At 33.4% G+C, this 22767-nt stretch overlaps 1 protein-coding gene across 4 annotated transcripts in view; it reads left to right on the forward strand.

The window, feature by feature from the left end:
• Positions 1–14057: 14057 nt before the first annotated feature.
• Positions 14058–22767, forward strand: part of LOC106719656 (ichor) — a 28534-nt gene continuing 19824 nt past the window's right edge. Inside the window, exons 1-3 of one of the 4 annotated variants that reach the window (XM_014514046.2) lie at positions 14058–14189; positions 15049–15080; positions 15226–15405. The gene's annotated coding sequence lies outside the window, so the exon portion shown is untranslated. The other 3 variants (XM_014514047.2, XM_014514045.2, XM_045686401.1) reach the window with 3 other exon arrangements.

The raw sequence follows: 22767 nt of genomic DNA on the forward strand, positions 1-22767 counted from the left end.
TTCTCTTTACCTTATGTGACATGTATAGGTTACAGGGGTATTAAAAATTTCTAAATTGCGTTCGAGAAGTTGCTCGCCGTTAAGCTTTACAGCTTGGCAAGCAATATTCTTTGTTAAATCTTTTTATATATGAAAAAAACATGGTTCGGCCGTCGTCTTGACGGAGTACTGTCTAGTCTCCGATTTGAACACATCCGGAGAATAACAAAATATCCTCAATGTTTTTCGAATGTAATTTTAAGTATTGTGATTTTTTTTCTCTTTTTTTTTGGTATTTCGTTTACCTTATCGATAATCGTAATCCATTACAAAAATTAAATACAGTCCATTATTCATGTATGCAGTGAGTTCTGTCACGGCCGGTGTCTGCTCTGCCTTCCTCGATCGAATGTCAATAATTATAAAACTACATAATTGGCTTGATCATTTTTAACCAGTACTTTATCATCGACCTCCTTGTCAACGACCGTTGTGCCTTGAAGATCCTTTTTCCTGTTTGTTTCGGAAATCTCAACGAACTTACAAAGGTTACGTTTAATTTACCTTAACATTGTACTTTTTTTGGTTCCAGCAAAAAAGTAACTTCGTGAACAAATATTTCTTTTCAATTTATAAGAATTCCCTTGTGGTCTTCTTATTCTTTGAATTCAGATTTACTTAAGTAAACAGGTTATTGATATATACAACTGCTTTAAGAATGGTAAAGAAATCTTTTATATTTTTGTCAGGACCAGTAACCGTGTATTGAAAACTATTGCTATGTTTGTTTTTTGGAACAGGATGAGAGGGACCACAATTAACTACACAGTTGCTACGATAGTGGAGACTCATCGTAACCGAAACACCACATGACCCTGCCGACGCCACGAACCGTGACAGCTCCGCGCCACTCGCTTCTGCTTTTTCTCACGTGTCACGTGTAATCTATAACATATTACAAACAAGTTTAATCTTAATAAATAAATTAATAAAGAAAATTTATAAACAACGACAACGAGACACTTTTATATACCGTAAATTTTTGACATCACAAAAGTATTGAAAGAGCTTTAAAAATTAACTACTATTGACATTACTAGCGAATGTTTGTCAAATAAACATGCATCGAGGATGTGACCTCAACACTGATGAACAGTCACTAACCGTGGATTTCTAAGAACAATATGTTAGACAAAACAGAGATTTATTTTAATGCCCATTATAATTTTCTGGACTCTTGAAGTGTTACTTACAAAGAAACATGCAGAAAACATTTACCGTATCATAAAAATAAATCATGTCCTTTTATTTTCGTGCGTGTGTTGTTGAACTTTTCACGTGAACTTTCAACTTTTCGCAATGCGGAACTCCATCGACTGATTGCGTCGGAAAAGTCACTTTTTAATTGTCTTTAATTGGCTTCAAGGATATCGAATATTGTCGTATTGATATCGTAATTGTCGTAATGATGTTGAAAGCAATTTATGGCTTTTGGACTTTTCGTAATTTTTTCGGTATCTTGCGATGTTATTAGTAAAATAAAATGTAAAATTTATTGATATTGGCCAATAATTTTTGGTTTAGGACGTGTAAAATAACTTCAAAGTTATTAATTTAAATTGTAGTGTATTCAGAGATGTTTATTACAGTATCTAAGGTACTTCTATACTTTTCAGAGAAGACAAATACGCAAATGTTTTATCTTTCACATAATTTCTGAAAAATACTGAAATCTCTTTAATGTAGACTGTAATAATTCAGAGATGTTTAAAATCAGAGTGTACTCACAGATTAACAAAATGTAAGAAAAATAACTAACCATACTAACACTTAAACTTGTACATATTAAACATAAGTGAAAACTAACAATACTAACAAATAAAGTAGGATATACAATTGTAAATGTAAGATATGGAAATAAAATAAACAAGGCTTTATTATTATTATTATTATTATTAAGAAAAATATGAGAAAGGGAAGTAACTTTAGTTAAAAGCAACTTAATACGGGTTCAATTATAAAGAAATATACATTAGAAAATTAGGTTAATTTTCTTATGGAACCAGAATGACCTGATATTCGTTCACGAGGTGGCAGGCGAGGTGTTGTGGCGGCGGTGCCATGACTACGGCCCGGTTCGATTCCCGGCCAAGGCAGTACTGTGTCATTGACCGCATGAACCAATTCCAACTGAGATTCTATTCGCATTCACTGTACTATCGAAACTGATTGATTATTTAAAAACTAACAAATTATAGTTTGTCATTACAAAGTTGGTCGGGGCGCCTAATATCAGCTCATAATTGAGCTTGAGCATTAATTAATAGTTTGAACTGTGAATATTAAGTAAAAAGGACAAACATTAATTTAATTGTTAAAATGGATTTGTATAGAAATGTAATAAAAATTAACCTTGCAAACAACGACCACATCCTGTCCTTTATAGAGTAATGAAAACATAGAGGTGACAATGCTAAAATAAAAAAAATATTAGCTCGTTATAGAGGCCTAAGCTACTGGATAATCATTACTAATTCTCATAGCAATTTCTTTTAATTCGTGCTATAATTGTCTTTACTCTAGCCGCTACAGAGAAATGAAAAAATCTTGAAAAATTTAATACAACATTTTGCTTTACTCTAGTCAAGAGGTTAACGTATCATAATTAACTAGCGGGTTAATTACATGCACGTTTTTATCGTGTCTGTTTATAAATTGTATTGTTTTGTTGTCAATTTAAATTCAACCATTACCCCTTGAAATAAAAGCTAATTTGGATAAGTGTTAAAATTTAACGGATTAGTTTATGTGTCAGTTAATAATAGTTTGGATAAATAGAGCGATTTTTAACTCTTGTTTTTATTCAAACGGAATTACGCTTGTAATCATTATTATGTTGTGATGAGTATGACGCGTTATCATGTGAGAAAAATTTCAGTGCAATAAACTGTTTTTTTTAAACATTTGTAAAGGAATTTGCTCAATCACGACACATTAATAATATCAAACAACTAAGTTGAGTTATAATAACTATGTGATTAGATCCTGTGTTATAAATAAGTATTTGCTATTACTTTTTATCAGGCATTTTGTTAATTCGCGCTAGGTATCTAAAGTTACTAGATAATTCATCAAAACTTACGATTTCATAATTTACTATTTCTGTATCCCACAGCATAACATTTTGAAAATAATTGCCTAAGGTTTTTACCTTTTTTTGTATTCATAAAAACTAAAATTACAAGCAAATGCAATTGACCGTTTCGTTTTTGAGAACAGTGCCATCTTGTGGAATTTTAATAAATGTCGATGGCCGTCGACAAAGCAATTGTTGACAAGTTTACGAAATATAACGATAGATGGTGCTTTAACACTATATCTGCAGTTCAATAGTTTTATGTGAAAATCTAATTCAAATAATTTTCTGAAAGTTTTTGAGATCGAAAGGCTTTGGTCTGTATCTCGTGTGAGTAAGCAGCGAAAATTGGCCTCATTCCTTTAAGTAAGCCTTTTCCTAATTATATGTGTAAGTGCCACGCTTGTTGGTCATTAAAAAAAATGCCTTTTTGGGAATCGTGAAAAATTTACATTGTACAATTTATTCAAAAGCTATAAATAGACGTGAAGCTTAAAATATTTGAAAATCGTCAAAGTACAACAAGCTGTCATCGTTTCGCTTATTAAAACCAGAAGCGAGCTCCCCGCTGTGCCAGTGTTGGGATACAATTGTCCACCAAAATATTTATTTCTGACTAACTTTTTGATCTATTGTGTCACTGTCTCACCTGTAGGGGGCGCTGTGACGGATTTATTGGCTTGCACAATGCGACAGGTACTATAAGCTCGGTGGCACATCGGAACCTGCTTCAATTTGATTCTAAGAAAACGCCCCCTGGTGTCGGCGGCGTGTAATTAGGCTACTGAAGTTTCACGTAAGCTTTTATGATAGGTGACTTATTGTCTTTATCACCGTACTTGTAAAGTTAAAGTGTTTTTAGCTTTACTGCACAACAACTATGCATACCAACAGAAGAGTTGCAAATGCTCTGTTTAGTGTTAGAAAAAAAAATAATATACAAAAATGAACATAAAGGAAATAATATGTTGTAATGAAAGACATAGGTATTTGGAACACCATTTAAAACGCAAAATCATTCCAATTCATTATTTGTTCTTCACCACTTTATTATACTATAATGTAAACGTATTTACGTAATTGATAAAGGTGCACTAATATGTGACATCTAGCTATTAGGTTACTTTAAGAAGATCCTGTTCTATTTAAGCTGAAGTTTTGTAGTTCATAATGAAGCGTGGTTGTTGTACAGAAGATGTTTCAGTTTCCCTTGTTTGAGGACATGGCGGATGGATCATTGTTTCGTGTCGTCCGCCGCCCACCTATCCTTTGTATACCTTCGGCTACCAATTGCGCAAAGACAATTTTTTCACAATTGATTTTTTGTGTTATTTTGATACATTTATAGGCAACCAATTGTATATTGAAGTGCCACTGGAATTTGTAGAAACAAAATGAATAATGTGTTTTTTTTAGTAGGAAACGTACTTTTTTTTGTAATAAAGTGATGTAGAATTCTTGCCGATGATAAATTTTACGTTCCTTGCAGTTTGAATTGACATCAACTACTTTATTATTATTCTCAATATCTAGGGCTTAAATGGCTTATTATTTTTTATACTCCACCTTCTTAAGTTACTTTACTACATTTGTCAAAGAGTAAGTAACGTGTAAAACTTTGTCAAAGAAAACCGATATGAGAAATATTGCGTGCTTCACTCGATGAATGACAGTTCCTCGAGGCCTTGAAAGTTCACGCAAACCTTAAAACTACTTTATTCAGTAGGTTAAAGACTGTAAAATATATAACAGGACTGTGAATTATCTGGATTTGAGCGGGGCGAATGGAACGCCCCCTGTCGCGTATGAGCGACACTCGAGTCTGTCATTACTGTGCACAGCCTGTGGTTAAGGTTCAATCTGGTCCTCTGTCTGTCAGCGAACTCTCCCAGAGTACTTAATCGATCGTGCAGATTCGATTCGCTCTGATTTCGTGTAAATTTTAAGAAAATAAAGCGAGAATATCCAAGTTACTCTTTATTTAAAGTTTAATAGGACTTTAAATATTAAAACTTATCCCATCTAGAGATTACTTAAGCAATTATTATAATATTTCACGTTAATAATAGATGAACTTTTATTATACACATTTTGGTTTACAATCTATTGCAGTCTTTTGAACTGTTATGAAACTCTGAAATGGAATTATTTCCTAAAAAAACAAATCGATTTATATTGCCATTGAAATTGTACGACTGCTTGCAATTTCGAACGACACTGTAACTTAGGGTGCAATTTTTTTACTTCCGCGTAGACGAAGTCGCATATGACCACTAGTCTTGTAATGCGAGCGCAATTATCCCAGCGCGAGAAGTTGGTGCGCTTTACCGAATTATAACCTGGTTTGTAAAGTATAACGTGCAGAAATGTTCACACCTCTTCGTACTCGTATCACAATCACCCAGCGGCGGCGCGGCGGTGTGGAACATGTCATTAAATTATCTTATGAACGTTTATACTTTGTACCTGTCACATAAATACGTTCTTGTATTGAAAATGTTGTTTAATGATATTGTTATCAGAATGAGATGAAACTGGCGCGTAGAAATCGGTTATTTTTAAAAGGTTTTGTATTCATGTTTTGTCTAGGAATAAAAATAATAAAGAAATTTACTAGAAAAACGTTAAATAAAATAGCATTTTAGTAGATGTATGTTCTAATAATATGGTAATACTTGAACTAGCGTATTGTTAAATGACAATATTTTATGGTCCTGTTGATTGTTTTAAAGACCGAAGAAATTTAACTTTTTTACAACAAAAGGAAATGCAACAACGCGTGCTGATAATTATGGTTCTAAACAAACTTAGAAATGCAATGAAAGATAAAATAGTTACAATAGATACTTATAAGTTAAAAGTTCTCGCACACGTGTTTCTCGTCTGACCGTGAACGAAACTAGGTAAAATATTGACGAAGTATAAAGACGAGTTCAAACGCAATGATTATGTACATTGAAAGAAAGAAAGCTCGATATTATGACAATTCTTTGTTTGAAGAAAAGTTATTGCTTTTGCAACATATGTTTGTTCTTGTTTAGTCTAACAAAAAACAGCAAAACATTTCTTAACCTTAAGAAACAAATGATTAGATATGCATATTTAACTTTTTAAAGGAATCAATAATGTTTTTTAAAATAATAATTACAGCTTTACTGACTTAAGATAAAAATAAAGGCTCAAGTGTGTTAAATATAAGAATTTATGACTTTACAAAACTGACAAAGAAGATTTTATCGATCAATATTCAATATTTCTAGGTCATATGAATATTTTTCTGTGGAATATTCCCATTAATAAAAACAGTGATAAAAGAGTTAGATTTAGACCATTGATATGGAAAACTGTTTATTTTTTATTGAATATCTTGATCTACATATCAAAGTAAAACCACCGCACATTCTGTGTTAGCGATTTAAAAAATAAAACCTGTCAGTTTATCACGAAGAGAAAACGGTGAAGACAGCGCCATCTGGTTTTGTTACTCGGAGATGTTGTAGTCGATCACAGAGGAAATATCGAGACAAAACAGCCGAGTTGGCGGACATACCGCAAATCCGCTGAGCTGTGAAACACGTAGCTTGTGAAACACATAACTAATAGCTATTCTTAAATTAAATAATATTAATATTTTTACAATATTAGTAGGTAATAGAAGGTTGTGGTATAACATCATAGCAGTTTCAAATACTTTGCTAGCGTTTAAGAAAGCACTACTCATTGTTTTACTAATAATAATTAATATTTAAGCGGTCGAAAAGTATTATAATACAATTCCAAAATATCAAAATAAGTACATAAGTTAGTAGAAAGATAAAGGATAATTATCAGTATTTAAGTAAGTCGTAACAGTAAAGTTATCTGAATATGAAATGTAGTAGGACAGGCAGTCCTAAAATAATACTTCATAACATTAAAGACACCGCCTTCCCTTTACCTGTCATCTATTCAAAACAATATTGTAAACAGAGTCAATTACCCAAACTTGCAGCAATAAAATAATAAATTTTTATTCAAACAAACAAACGCAACTGTTTCTATTTAAACCTTTACAACATCAGGTATGTTTGTTTATAGAGGCCGCAATTTCGGTGATGCCGTGACTAAACGGTCAATACACGAGTGACCGTTACTAATAGCATCCCAACTTAATTCTTCACCTTTAAGCAAGTATTCCGCTCACTGTAACAAGGTTGGCTTAACAGCAAATTTAATTTTGTTGAACCACCAAAGTGATGCCGCTCAAGTGATTTTTATATGTTTACATAACTTATATACTTTGAACAAATGACAATAAAGTAATTGAAAGTTTCACAAATGTCTGGTAGTCTTTAAACAAATGTAAATTTTACATATTTAAGGTTCAAGATACGACAAAAAATGCTTACATTATAATTACCATATGCATAGCATATTTGGAGCATATTGTAAACAATACTGTTAACATAAGAAAGTGAAAAACGTATAAATACTTTACTATGAAATGATTTTTTAATGTAAGAGATGTACTATTGTTTGTTTCTTTAAAAACGAGAAAAATATAAAAAAAAATATAAAAAGCCTTACTATTTTGCGATAGATAGTCGCAAAATATACTTAAGAAGTCGTCAAGATAAATAGATAACTGTTTTGTTTAATTAACTAGGTAATTAACAAGTTTATCAAGATTATTAATGCGAAATGTTAAATTTACGAGATAAACAAACAAACCGTATTTATTTGCAATTGAGTGTACCCTGTCTTGTGTCAACGCTCGCGTTGAAGTCTTTTGTATGTAGTGCTACGAAGTCTTGTACCTAAAATATACAACAGTGTAGTTTCTTTAAACTTTTAATACTAATGTTAAAATTTATAGTACTACACGTAGTGTAGTAATTCAATTATGTTTAAAATCCAAATCGACAGACAGACGTATTCCATTGCACTATATTTATGTACAAAATATATCAAACTAAAAATAAATACTTAAGTTAAAACACTTTTGAGATTTAACAATAATGTAAAATAAACTTTATTTATGAACTATATTTTATAAAATTATATTTTACCCACTGATAATTTTTAGTGAGAACTAACAAATAACGGTAAAGTATATTTAATGAATATATAAAATAAAACGTGTCTTCAACGTCGTCTATTCGTAGAAAATTCTTCGCATTTTTCGCAAACTCGTTGAATATAATTCGGCATTGGCAAAGTACCGTGGCCCGCTTTACACCGTTAGCTCAGCGAGCGGCCGAATCTAGTACGAACGTAAATCTTCAAGCATTTTGTCCGAATTACAAACGTACTACTTCGGTGTAAGACTTAACATAAGGTCGTGTTGTCGATACTTTATGTTTTAATACATGTGGATTCATTTATTTATTTGTTTTAAGATATGTATAAAGAAGACCATGACCGTGATTCCACCTGAAAAATAAACTCTTCAGTTTTGAAGCTACTCACACAGTTATATAAAAAAAATGCAATCGGTAAAATGTACCATTTTAAAAAAAAATTCTAGTTAAGTTATGGATTTTGTCGATCTACATTTCAGTTTTATTTCTTTTTTTATGACATATAAGTGACATTAAATAGAAAACGTGACTGGTCGACGCGGACAAGCTTAAACGTGTTTGATGATGTTTTAATGGAGAGGTTTGCGGCAGTCGTTTAGCGGCCGCTAATTATAAGGAGCTGCTGCTTTCTTAGACACCTGTTGTAACCTTACACGGGCCAAGTTACTCACACTGTGCAGGCTTTTATTATGATTTCATCTTCAATAACATAAACAATTTAATTTAATCATTAATTAGTGATATGATTTGTTAAAAGAAAGGAATATCGAATTAATTAATTATACTCGTAATGTATTAATTTTATAGTTATAATAATAATCAATTTATTTGCCAGAATATGGTACAAATGGTGTTACATGAGTTGACAGAAATATTGTTGATTATAACGTGAAATCTGTCATTTTAATATACCTAACTCTTAAAGGCAGATGACCGCACAATTGGCACCTTTAACGAACGCAAATCTACGTAGTCATGAATGACCCAAAATCAGTCTATCATAGTTATTATAAAGTTAGAAGACGGACACGTTCCAAGAAATCATAGCTATAAAAAAACTTACCTACTTAGTCGAGCCCAATTTTAGAGTAACGGAGCGATGAGATGTCGGCTCGCGAATTGGGAGTCAAACGTCGCCCTCTAGCGGCAGAGTGACGACATGTTGTGCAATCTCTCGCCACATATAACAGTACATAACGTATTCGCACGTGCACAAGTACATAGATTTCATGTAAACGTTTATCAGAACATTCATTGAGTGTTTAACTGATATGTACGAAAGATACAATCTTCATTGTATTTGTGGACTATTATTTAATTTCCTATCCTTGAAATAGAGCAGAGAAAGATCGAAATAAGTTGTAATAGACTGATAGCAAAATAAGTCTAAAGAGGGAGTAGTACATTCAGATATTACTGATAGAGATGTAAGGAAAAGTAGTATGTAAAAAGAGCTAGGAGACGATGATGTCCATTGACTTTGCCCATTAACTGGAATAAACCTATTAATATAAAATAGCACATAAAAGACAACACAGTGCTAATAATACTAAATAAAAGGGCATTAATTTATAAAACATGCCTAACACATTGATATCGTGTATAGCGAATTATTTTCCTGGTGCAGAACAAAGAGGAGCGCAGAGACACAAAGGAACGGATCAGACTGTGCCGCTGGAAGTGGGGCAGTGTGTCGCCGGCATTAGTTGCTGCTAGGAGCCGAATTCGTAGCCTCTAATAACTGTGTGGCTCGAATGAAAAGAATCAGCGATTAAGAGAAATTAGTCAATGTATAACTGAACTATATTAATGTAAATGTATTATGTGTTCAACGTATGGCTTGTTGACTCGTTTTTAGAAAAAGTTTATTTAACATAACCTTAGTAACTTTTAAAGTGTTGATAAGAAATGAACTAACTCCATCCAATTTTATTTCATTTCCTGCTCTTTTTCATATGTAATAAAAAAACTATATTAAAAACTAAAAACTAGTTGCATAGTGAATACACGGCGAGAAGTGCTCATTCAATCCGCTAATCGTCTGCGCGTCCGAAACCCGGCGAGCGTAGTCTATAGGAAAACGATTCGCGAGCCATCCATCTTAATAATGACGGGCTACCGCACAATGTGTTACATTTGATGTATGACACCATACAACGGTGCTGGATAACGAGTAATTACGAGCGAAATATTACCGGTACGGCCGACACGACCCATTGCACCACTTTGTGTGCCCGCTTCATGCTAATTTCGCTCTTATTCCGAAGTGGATTATAATGATTAATGCGTGCCGATTTAATGCGCGGTGCCTCCTCTGTGATGGGCGGTGTACTTGGGTGTTCGGGTTAAGTGCTGATGAATTGACTTTTCAGCGAATTTATATCGAGGTAATGTCACACAACATTCATACTTTATGATGTGATAATTTTCACCTATTCGATTTACTGTACGTTCTCGTATTTGCATATTTCTTAATACTACAAGATATGACAAATTGATATTAAAATTTTATAAAAATGATCAGACAATGTCGTCCATTCGTGTACAAAAAATATATTGCTCGGTAGAATAACAAGAAAAGGTATAGTGGAAGTCATAGATGTACAGTAGCTGTAGTCAAGAGAGTTCCTACTGACCACAAACTAGGAAAAATTACACACGAACCAATAGTACACGTGCTATCAGTTGCGTGCACAATATTTTGGGCACGTCACTGGTTACAAAATTTATAATGGACTACAAAAAAAATCTGAGATATTTTAAGTAACACAGCGTATCAAACACGAGTGATCACTGCGTCAAACTGAAACTGAAACTGACAGGTTGATACGTAAAGGTTCACCTTCAATTGATTGAAGGTTTGTAGTCAACACGTAGAAATTGTGATATACTTTACAATACAAAAAGCAGTAACTATTAGCGATATAAACTACAATTCAGTAAATGAAAACAGACTCAGTAATTGATTTCAGAAACAAATTATATAGACTATAAATTTTTTCTTTTCATATGATGAACTAAAACTGTACAGCGTTGAGTGGAAATAAACATATTTTTTTTTAAATAATGCATAAATCATGAATAGTAAAACTATTTAATTATAAATAAAACATATCTAATTAATGTAAATTGGCCACTCTATCAGAACACGGATAACGGCTGAATTTACCGTAAATTAGCGATCTAGTTTCTGAAGCGGTGTAAATACATTTTTATGAACAGTTCGAGGTCTTTTTCGGGCATTGGCGGCTTCTTGTGGTTGATGTATGAACTAAAAACGCATTGGTCTGTTTGAAGCCGCGATTGGTTTCTTACACCTCAATAAAGCTACCTTAAGAAACCATAATCGTTTCGTTGAAATTCGATATTTGATATGAAGTTAAATAAATATTAAATGCCCTGTAAATCCATACATTTTCTGACCGAAGATTGATTGATTTTGTAGAACAAAATTTATCATACTGAGGGTTCGTGTTTCATTAAAAAAAAACTTTGCTGTCTTTATTATTATTTATCTGTATATTATTCTATATACTTAATTATTTATATCATAAAAGAATGCTAACAAAATAGTATTAATTTACAAGAAACTTTAATCAATTAAGATAAATAACATGACTATATAATACCTAACGCAGTCCTTGATATAGTCTAAAAATACCATTTGTATAGATAAAAATTCATTGAAACGTCTACATAAATACTCGTCACATACATTAACCTTCTTACCTCTAGAGCGGTACAAAAACAAGATATATGTCGAGAAAACAGAGTGTTAATGTTGACACATTCTATACAGAAACTTCAAATAAGACCTTTAGAGCTTAATTATATTTTTAAAATTATAAATTAATCGATTGACATTTAGGTAATGTCACTAAGGGAATGTAAAAATCTTAAGAGTACATGTCTACTGTCAAAACATACATAAAAAGCATATTGTTATGCCTCTCAGTATGTTAACAAAAAAAAAAAATCTTTACAGATGTTTCGGTAGTGAAAACTCTCAGCTAAAGAAGCTGTGACCAGACTGACCGTCTGGATTGGAAAATATAATACATATCCCGTAATCAACTCTTAATTCTACAAATAAACTGCTGTAAAGGACTTGTTTTGTTTCTGCCTCTCCCTTCTAACAACTATGTTATATAGAGAGATTTAAGGGTTAAGAACATTGTAGGCAACGTTGTACTGAGTGGTATCACGCCGAAATTGTGCTCTTCACGTGTACAGCTACACATTACGGTACGCTAGGCGACACTAGCCATCCTGTCAAATGACCACACGTTTACGCGATAATAGATCGTATAGTGTATGATTAAAGCTTGTATTGATTTAAATTGAAATGTAGTTTGGATAAGAATTGCGTCGACATGTGTTAGGATTGTATCAGGTTTTTAGGGAATTTTTTTTCATAGCTCAAGTGCATAATTTAAGCATAATAAGCTTGTTATAAGAAGAGCTATGTATGCTTCATTTATTTTGATTTTTTATATCAAAACATGACAAACTAACAAGCAGCTACCTTAATTCGCCGAAATAGCGAAGCCACCGCTGCCCATGGATATTTGCAATTGCAGATGCGTTGCCTACCTTTAATCAACGGAGGAGAAGTCGCACAGAAAGAGGATATTCTGTTTTCTTCAATTTAATGATATACTCGTATCATTGTGTCAACGGCTACCAACCTTTTGTTATCGACAGTTAAAACTATCATTTTAATTAAAACGGCAAAAATAAAAGTCGCCAAAAGTGATTCAGTCATTTGCGAAGCTTAACTCGTTTATGTTGTGAAAATCGTGGGGCTGGATATTCTATTATACACATAATTGCGACATAAAGAAGAGAAATTTTCTCACATACTCTTAAAAGTGATTAACCCAATGAAGTACTTTCTACGTGTATTTCCATAAGACAAAAATCTTGCAAATCATTATGTAAAATAATATAAAAAGCTCAAGTTACCGTTTCCACTTCATACAAAGAAGTAAATAAAAATGAGAATGTGTTAATTATTTAATACTCAAAAATCCTTTAAAGGCTATCAAAAGAAATTATTGACCGAAGCGGCCTTAAAGAGAGGACCTTGCGAGGCCCTGTAGGGTCCATAAAACCATTGGATTGTCCTACTTACCAGCTGATTGTCCAAAAGCTGGTTACTTTTTTGATGTTCGATATTGGAACTTATTAGCAAGTAGTAAAGAGTGTTATGGAGTGAAAGTACCGTTTGTAGGTCTGTAGGCCTACGCGCCGGTGTGTGCGTGCGCGAAGCGACCGTGTGCGTGTACGCAATGGAGATAGCGCGGGTCAGGGCACCTCAACGCTCGGAGAAATGCGTCGCATTCAATAAATTTTTTTTTTCTTAATAATTTTCGACTTTCAGAAAAGATTTTTACAAACATTAAAGCATTAAAGATTACAAAAATGCACACATCATTTTGAACGTCAAAGTACGGAATTAATGATACGAATACGAAATATAGCGAAATGTTCTATAGGAAAATAAGTGAGGAAACTAGTACGTCAGGTAGAAAATTAATAATCACAAAGAGAGTCAATTTTATTAAAAGTATTGCATTGCATTGATACTAAAAAATTGATTGAGTATTCATTGATAAATTAATAATTAATTAATGATAAAAAAAAAAAACATTTTCCTTTAAAACCCAAAGAAGTCGAAAAGACTAATTTCTAATTACAATACTTATCAGTCAATAAACAGTCATCGTAGTGTCGTTATCGACGACGACGTCGTCATTTCGCTAGCACTCGGCAGGTGCGCTGCGAGCGGGCCGCGGTGGGCGCCCCTGCCGGCTAGTGGTGGAAGAAAATTTTTGGTGGGAAGTGAGTGGGGTGCGCCCGCGCCGCAGTCAGGCAGCAACCGCGCGGCCCGCGACCGCCTCCTCCGCCGACTGCGACCGCGCGACACCCGCGCTGACCGCGAAGTGAAGTGAAGTGAGAACTATCGTGACCGCAACAAAGTGACTACCGCAAACGTCCCGATACAAAACAGTGTACGTTCAAACAGACGGGAGAAAAAAGACAAAACACAGTTTTTGTTCCATATCATTATTTTTTGTCAAAATTTTCTTTTTCCAACCAATAATCGGAGCAAATGAAGTGTTTTGGGGAATGTTTGTAATTGGCATTAATAAAGTGTCGTGCGTGTGCCGCGAAGCGTGGATTTTCTAAACAGTGGATACTCGCTCTGGACGCCAGTTTTATATTTATTTATTTATTTAACTATCTCTATCCTTTTTTTGTAAATATTCGAGAGAATATTTTTTACTATCGATTACCTTTTATTCATGCCAATCACATGTTTTCCAATCTTTTTTCTTTCTTTTTCTTTTAACTCGCTTTATTTTTGACTAACCGCATGCGGCCTGTGTTTCGATAGTGTGTAGATGTCAGATGAGATAGGTCGTCGCGTCGCAGCGCCCGCGGGTATTGACACGGAAAAGTGCTCTTTTCCGAACGTCTCTATCCGCATTTAGTTTTCGTTTGATAACTCGAAGGTCATTTGACAGTTTTTTTTTACAGTTTTAACGGCGCTCGCGCCGCGACGACATACATTAAAGTTTATTTGCTTTTATAATATACCACAAATTCTATTGACAATACAAATAAGAAAAAAAAACACAAATAGTAATGTGTCACGTCGCACTAAACTTTAAAAAGAGTGATTTTGATTATAATTATTGATTCAATTTCATAATTTTTTATTTCACTTTATCTTATTATTTCAAACACGAAAAAGTACTTAACCATTTTCCTTATTTCTTCTTTTTTATTTTGCCAAAAAAAAACTTATACTTGCGTTTAAATTTAAATTTTAACGTTTTTTCGCAACTAAAAAATAAATTATGTCAGATATTCTAAATTATAAAAGCATGTTATAGCAGGTGAGTTATATTAAACCTTTCCTAATTTTGAAATCAGTCTAACATTGTACATAGAGTAGTGTTATAGTGAAGTAGCGTAGCAGTATTGTGTAGTTGTACTGGTAGCATCTTCTATCCCTACAGCGTCTCTGTCTCTTGTTTCTAGTCTGTTCCCCGCCCCACACTTCTCGGCCTGGTGTCGAACCCGGACTGTCGCGTGGCAGTGGTACAGTGGCACTCTCTGAACCCTACAGTGTTCACAAACAGACGGACACACAGTGTATAATGTTAATTTGGATTTGACACACACCGCACTGCCGCTACAAATCTTACAACAATTTTACAGGTAAGTACAAGTACTCCTTGTTTTTTTTATCTTTTTTTTAAGTATTAAATATTTTAAATGTACATTTTATTCAATAATTTAAGTAATTTATGAGCCACTGCAACTTATAAAACAAGACCAAATCAAAAATAAGTTAAGCCTACACTTAGGAATAACTTAACGAAGATTGACGCTGCAAGGTGTGAATTGCAATGTGTTAAGTTAGTTTGTAGAACTTAATCGCTTTGTATCATTGAACCTAACATATTCACAAGAAAGAGCATTTAAATGCCTGATAAATATTATCCATACAAGTAATTTAATAAATTCCAATAACAATATCCTAATCTTACTAATATTATAAATTAAGATGTATGGATGGATGGATGTTTGTTAGAAGGTATCTTCAGAACAGCTAAACGGATCTTGCTGAAATGCTGTATTTGAGCTGTTTTTGATGGAGTCGCGGGCGACAGCTAGTTACATTCTAAAATACAAACACAGTTACAACCGGTTGTAACGACATTGAATGGACCAGCACTATTTAGTCGCATTAACCGGTATTGTATTGTTTACTCGGCAGTTACATATCGTTAGCTGAAATCTTCAATTTTGGTTACCATAATCGAGATTTCGTTTTAATCGATGTAATATGAGTTTAATCTAAGTTAGGTTGCTTAGTAACATTATCAAAACACTTAATAGTATCAATTAGGATTCATATTTCCTGCCGCCTACCAGGTTGCTTCACCGCGCGCCTGCGCTGTGACTCACATGTCAAAACTTGCCACCACGGAGCTAGGCGATGCCTCACTCGACCTTACTGTTTAGACCTGACAATGATTTGGACGACCCTGTGTATTTCTTAACAGCTAACTTGAATAGTTATTATACTTAGAATTAGTCATACATGTCATACTATAGTTAAGTTAGGTTACTTAAAAATGTGTTCAAACTTTAATCGCGTTGTCTAAGTTTTAAATAAGCTTTCAACTTTTACGAATAACTTATTAAGACATTCCGCTAAAATACAATTTTATTTTTTGCTTAAAACATTAAGATTTAAAAAAATAGGAATACATTGACAGTAAATAATAAAATTAACATCAGTTAGAAATCAAAAAAAATTAAAAACTTGCTTCTCTAAAAAAATAGTTATGATAAAAAAGATTACTTCGATCTTAAACTTTCTTCAAATGAAGAACTTAAGTTCCATAGTTGTTATGTTTGTCACATATGTTTTAAAACTATTTCTATAATATGAATACGTTCGTGTAGTAGATATTCAAGTGTTTGTACTACAGGCACTCGCGCAGTTGACATGTCACGTAGGTGAGCTAGAAACGTAGACCTAGCCGGGTCCGCCACTGACACATATACAGCGGGGCGTGCGGGGTGCACTGGCGGCGCGGGAGGGGGTTTCGACTTTCACTCGCGCGGCCGAGATGCGCGCGCGCACGTCGCGGCAATGACCATGCGCCGCCGCGCCGCTTCATGTCAAGTGCAACTGTGGCAGTTTCACTACGATGTTACACTGATTGATGTTTTGACCAAAGTGCGTACATTTGCATTTGCAGAACATGTCAGATGTTATACTGCTACACTAACCGTGGGTTTCTGGGACCAAAATATCCGTTTAAAACATTCTTATCTCTATTTCGTCAGAGATAAGGATCGGGATGAGGATGAAGGATTTGATATAATGTAAAGATTTCTAAGCAGCAGTTAGATACTAAAGGGTGTACCATATTCCGCAATCAATTTCATAGTCGTGTTTTGAAATTTCTTTCTCAATTTGATCACAAATTTAATCGTGAGCTTTTACATTGAATATACATCTGTGACGAGACAAATCGAATGTTATCTTTTTATTATTTTATTTTTTTATTGGTTTCTTTGGTAACAATTGAAATTCATTTTTTTTTCCTATTGCGAGGTACTGTGTTAATCATTTTGCATTCTGTAAAAACCAAGTTTTCAATAAAAATTGTAAATCGTTCAAGGATCACGGCGGGGCTTGCGTAAGTAGTTATGACGTTCTTTTAAATAGCTGACTCATATTTATATTTGACTTACTAATATAATCTTAAAGATCCACCGAATTTGCATATACGCATGTTGTCATTTACTATGTTTTTGTAAAATTTCTTAACCTTATAGTAATACACATCTGGTAGCAACACATTTTACTGAGATTATACAGTCACAGGTATAACAAATATTATACCGTTTAATTAAAGATTTTTCTAATTAAACATTAGTTTTTTCTTATCTGATTTAAACATTACTTAGACTTAAATTTGACAATAAACGGCGGTCATAAGTCAAATTCAAAACAAAGTGTTCAATGACGAACAATATTTAGGATATTATTAAGTTAATCTCATATTTGTACCATTAATAACGTTTACTAAACACATTTGATATATATTTATAAGTATTTTTACTATAAACAACATAAAATTTCCTTCGAGTGTGCAATTGTCAGCTGATCGCACAGCGCTTTCTCCGGCGCTGGGCAATGGCCGCGCGTTGGCCATTCCGTGCGCGACACTGCGCAGCGTAGCTTCGCTGATTTATATTTAAGGACCGTTGTCTGCGAAATTTAATGTCACCGTATACTAGGCCAGTTAAGTTTGGCAGCTACAGCACGAGAATACGAAGTACCAATGTTACACTTATGTGCACTGCATTCTTATCACAACGACAGGTATTTACGTTCGAAGCAAATTCGACATCACGGAAAACAAATCTAGTTAATGTTATGAAGAGTAAAGATCAGTATTTTTTATGTAACGAATAAATTCCAAAACTACTGAAGTTGTTATCAAAAAGAAAGCTACATTATTCCTAAATATAGGCATTTACGGTATAGTTTGTTTTTAAAGAACAAAATCTTACAATTAGAGTAATTTTCCTTACTGTCAGTGTATAATTACATACATACTTAGCGATAGATTATAAACTTGATATTGAACTAGAATTGACGTTGTCAATGTAGATGTGTGGACGGGCGCGTCACGTCAGCGATGAGAGAAAGCCGCCACCGCTACCGCCACGACGGAGCCTGACTTTTGCGAGCATTCTCGGAATCTGCACATGTACTCACATTGATTTACTATCTACACTAATATGAAGTATTTTGATAAGTTTAATTCTGCCAAAAACTTGTTAAAATATTATGACTATAACTTGTTAAAATATAACAGCGTACTTTATTGGTCTAAGAGATATATAAGAATATGGATAAAATCACGTCTAAACAAATCTAATGGAATCACTTTCTTTATATCAGGAAATTTATTTTATAGGAAGAAGTAATAAACACCAGTAATAATTATGTTTTCTTGGGTATTTTATTCGTAATGCCTTTTTTACTTACGAGTACATACAATTGTGGTGCACTCGTTGAAGTCTAATACAAGACGCGACGTCTCAAATCTTCCAAGTAATTAGCATACCGATGGCAAGATTTTTTTTCAATTTTTTAGGATACTTTACGTTATTCGTTTTACGAACTTATACATACATTCGTAAACATTTATTTCTTAAGATATTAAGTTATGATTAAAACTATATATTTAAAGTACATATTGTATAAAATTCGGCTATGTATTTAACGTAAGTAATAATTACATATTATCGTTTGTACGCGCGGTTCCCACAGGAACACATGTTCCTTTTTTGTTCCATGTCTACCTGACGTCCCGAATTCGAATTCAAATATTGACTGATTGAAGGGTTGCCGGGACATCTGTCGCAGCCTTTTATACTGCGGAGAAAGCCTCACGCGATGGGAAAGTCTCCCGAAGGCAGGACTTTTGGGGACCATGTGTGGTATTGTCTTGCTTACACATGTGATATTCAAGTAATTTAATTTAGTTTTCATAAACGTTGTAATATTAAAAACAATGAAAAAATAAAGAGTCTACGTGAAATTATATTGCGCAACAAAAAGGACGATTTTCAATTCAGTTACTCCTTGTAATGTTGTTTTACTTAAGGTTTTATCTTAAGCTGAAGTAAGGATGACTGTTTTGCTCCTATGCTAAGGAAAGAATGCAGTTGCATATTCTCTTGAATCTTCTACAATTAATTTAAGTAATTTTAACGTAATAAATAGAAACATAGTAAATCTCCCACGCCATGAAAAAGTCAAAATGTTTTTTTTTCTCTACAATCGTATTAACTTTATCCGAGCTCTATGAAACCCATTAACCCACTAAGGGAAGCAAAGTGTCGAATAACTCCACGTGTTATCATATCCGTTTATACGAACAATATCCGGTCCTTTACGGATTTAAGGGCGATATAAATAAAGGGTTGTTTACCTTTAACGTTGTTAAAAAAAATAATGATGTGAGTCCAAACAGATTGCTGTATTCTTATTTTTTATCTACTCACTTACATGACCCACTTAATTTATGGCCTATATTTTTGTAATACACTATTTATGATACTCTTATTGCTTTGGTGATTATTATTTTAAGAAATCTTGTTCCGAGTACTAAATTCAATAAGATATGTTTTTATAACTTAGTATCTTTTGTTTGACCAAATTAACTTCTTTCCTTATTTATCAAATTTTTACTATTCATTTTGAGAGATCTGTATGTAAAAAATGTCTTCTAGAATTTCTTCTCGGTGGAGCAAAATTCAGTACATCGTGTCAGACTTTTTCTTCTTTTTTTTGTTATTTTATAAAATGTTACGAGTGAGGATGCTTGAAAAAATGATTTTCAAAAACATTCTGAGACGGATTAACTATATCTAAAATCATCGATGTTAATCTTTCCTCTTAAGGCTTAACATTAGGTTTGGAGAAGTAGGACAGCGCTATAGGGTAGAGGGAGACAGGACGAGGGCAACGTCCTGGTTTGTCAATAAACTTGACCCACATTTCATTGAGAGTGAGTGTGCCGGGGAATCTTAGATAAGGCGGCGTATACACTGATCTTAAATAATAAAAAATTAAACAAAACCTAAAATTAACAAATTATTTTTCCATTATGAAGTTTCTAAATTGGCCTATACTTGACAACAACATGTTTTTGACAATTGACAAATATGTTCCAAATACAAATAATTTGAGCAGGAGTTAGTCAATTATTAGTACTATACAAATAACTTGTACTAGTATAACTATACTATGATAAAATATAGTTCATGAAATTATTTTATGTGTCTTGTAAAATGTCAGAAAGATAAAAAAACATCGTTGTGGAAACGTGTTTACTCAGAGGTCCTTGTCCGGGTGACGGCGGAGCGGAGGCCACTTCATGCAGTATGAACGAACTTACATAACCCTTTCGTATTAAATACGTTATTGTAATCATTCTTTTGTTAAAAAAATTACTAAACATGTTTCTAAAATATTATTAGTTCTAAATGTTGTCGAATACAGCTTAAAATTTTAATAATATACCTCTTCAAAGTTCTAACATATATTTATGTTAACAGCCATGGCCATCGCCAACGGAGGGCACAGGGGAAATCTGCCCCGTCCCTAGATCTAGCTTAGATCATCGAATGAGACCTCATCGCACTTTTAAACAGCAATGAAACGGATAATATATAACTAATATCTAAGTATAAAAATTGCCCTTATTGTGCTATAAACAAAAGTCTACAATCAGACTTCTGAAATACGAGCTATGCTAACTAGCTTTATTTTAATAAAGCGATAAATAGCTTTAGCATATTTAAACGCAACAACACAAGTTGTAACCTCATGTATGCGACTATAATTCAGTTATACAAAGGATCTTACGTAATTAAAGCACCACCTTTTTATGCGCAATAACTGTTTTCAACATTAATTGAATGGAAATCAATCTATTCTAAAAGCGACCTTCATAGTTAATATTTACAGTAGCATTTCGAATACATGTGGAGTTAAGACAAGCTTTTTTAGACTCGTTTATCACTACTTCGTGACTATAAAAAGAATATTTAATCTTATCATTAGTGAAGTAAGTTATACTTTCCAATCAAGGTTCATTACTACGGTACGCTTCGATTTTGTTAATGAAAATACAACTTTGTAACGTATATCTTTATACTACAAATTTGAATGTAAGTGTGGTTTATAATTCACAACACCACAATAGTAATATGTTAATTTAAATTCAGTTCTATTCCGTATGTTTTATAGTATAATTTAGAGTGTGTTTTGTGTGGATTTGTTTCTTTGTGTGTTGTACGCATGGCTGGACACGTGGTGTACAGTTAGCGTACGGGCCACATGACGTCACTCGCAAGGCCGTTTGACGCCCGCTACGCTGCGACCGCGCCTACGAACACCCCGCTCGGACGTGTGGCGACTGATAATCTGCTCAGTATGCTGAGGATTAGTGTAAAGATTGACTAACTGTTTAATTAGAATTCATTTAAAAGGGTGAATAATGATTAATAGATTTTAGAATGTAATTTTGTGTAACGCTTTGGGCAATGAACACTTTTTAACTTTTTTTTAAAATTTTGGCTTCATATTATGTTAAATTCTTGATTCTAAATGATCTCTTGTACGCAAGTATCATTTGTGAAATTAATTATACGAAAAGTATTTTTTAAAATCAACTGTAATGAAAAATAAAGAAATTTTTGAATGCAGCCTAAAACATATTTGCCTTGACTAAAATTCTCAACCCAATCTATTTAGTAGCACAATTTAGCAAGTGGTTTTAAAATAAGAAACCGTGCGCAAATCGAATCAACGCCGCGCTTTCGTCGTAATTGTTCTGACCACACGCCGTCCTTCCCCGCGCCTCGCTACCCCCCGCCGCTGGTCTACGCTCTATTAAACATTGATTTTGAGAAAATGATCGCAATTCTTATTTAAATGTAAAAACTACTCAATTTAGCATTTTGTAACACACATTCGCGGTTAAAGTGTGCCGCAAAAATGTCACAATTGATCACGAAAACTGGTTCAATGTAAGAGGAAATATGTTCTAAAGCTAATGTAGTGTGAAATTAAGAAATTGTTTTATTGGAGTGAGAAGAAAAGAATGATTTTGACGGTGTAAGATATTATCTAGTTAAACTAGAGTGCGTTTACATGTGTGTATGAGCTTGTACTTGTGAGGGTAATGTGTGTAAGTGTAGAAATGAACTTAATGTTATTTATAGTACGTAGAGAATGTGTTTAATTATAAAACTATAAGTAGTCTACGAAACCATCACAGGAATGTTCGATAACTAATAGAAACAAATCGATTCAATCGGAATGTCGTTCAAAAATTAGCGCCGTTCATTTCTTTAATTTATCCATTTTATTCCGGAGAAAGTTGTGATAGATCGTCTAAATTTTTATTTTATTCTACTTCGTAGTTCCATTTTACAATGGATTAATTTACAATACCGTATACGTTTTAGCAATAT

Source organism: Papilio machaon, chromosome 3 (genome assembly GCF_912999745.1).
Source record: "Papilio machaon chromosome 3, ilPapMach1.1, whole genome shotgun sequence".
In the NCBI taxonomy this organism is placed as follows: Eukaryota; Metazoa; Arthropoda; class Insecta; order Lepidoptera; family Papilionidae; genus Papilio; species Papilio machaon.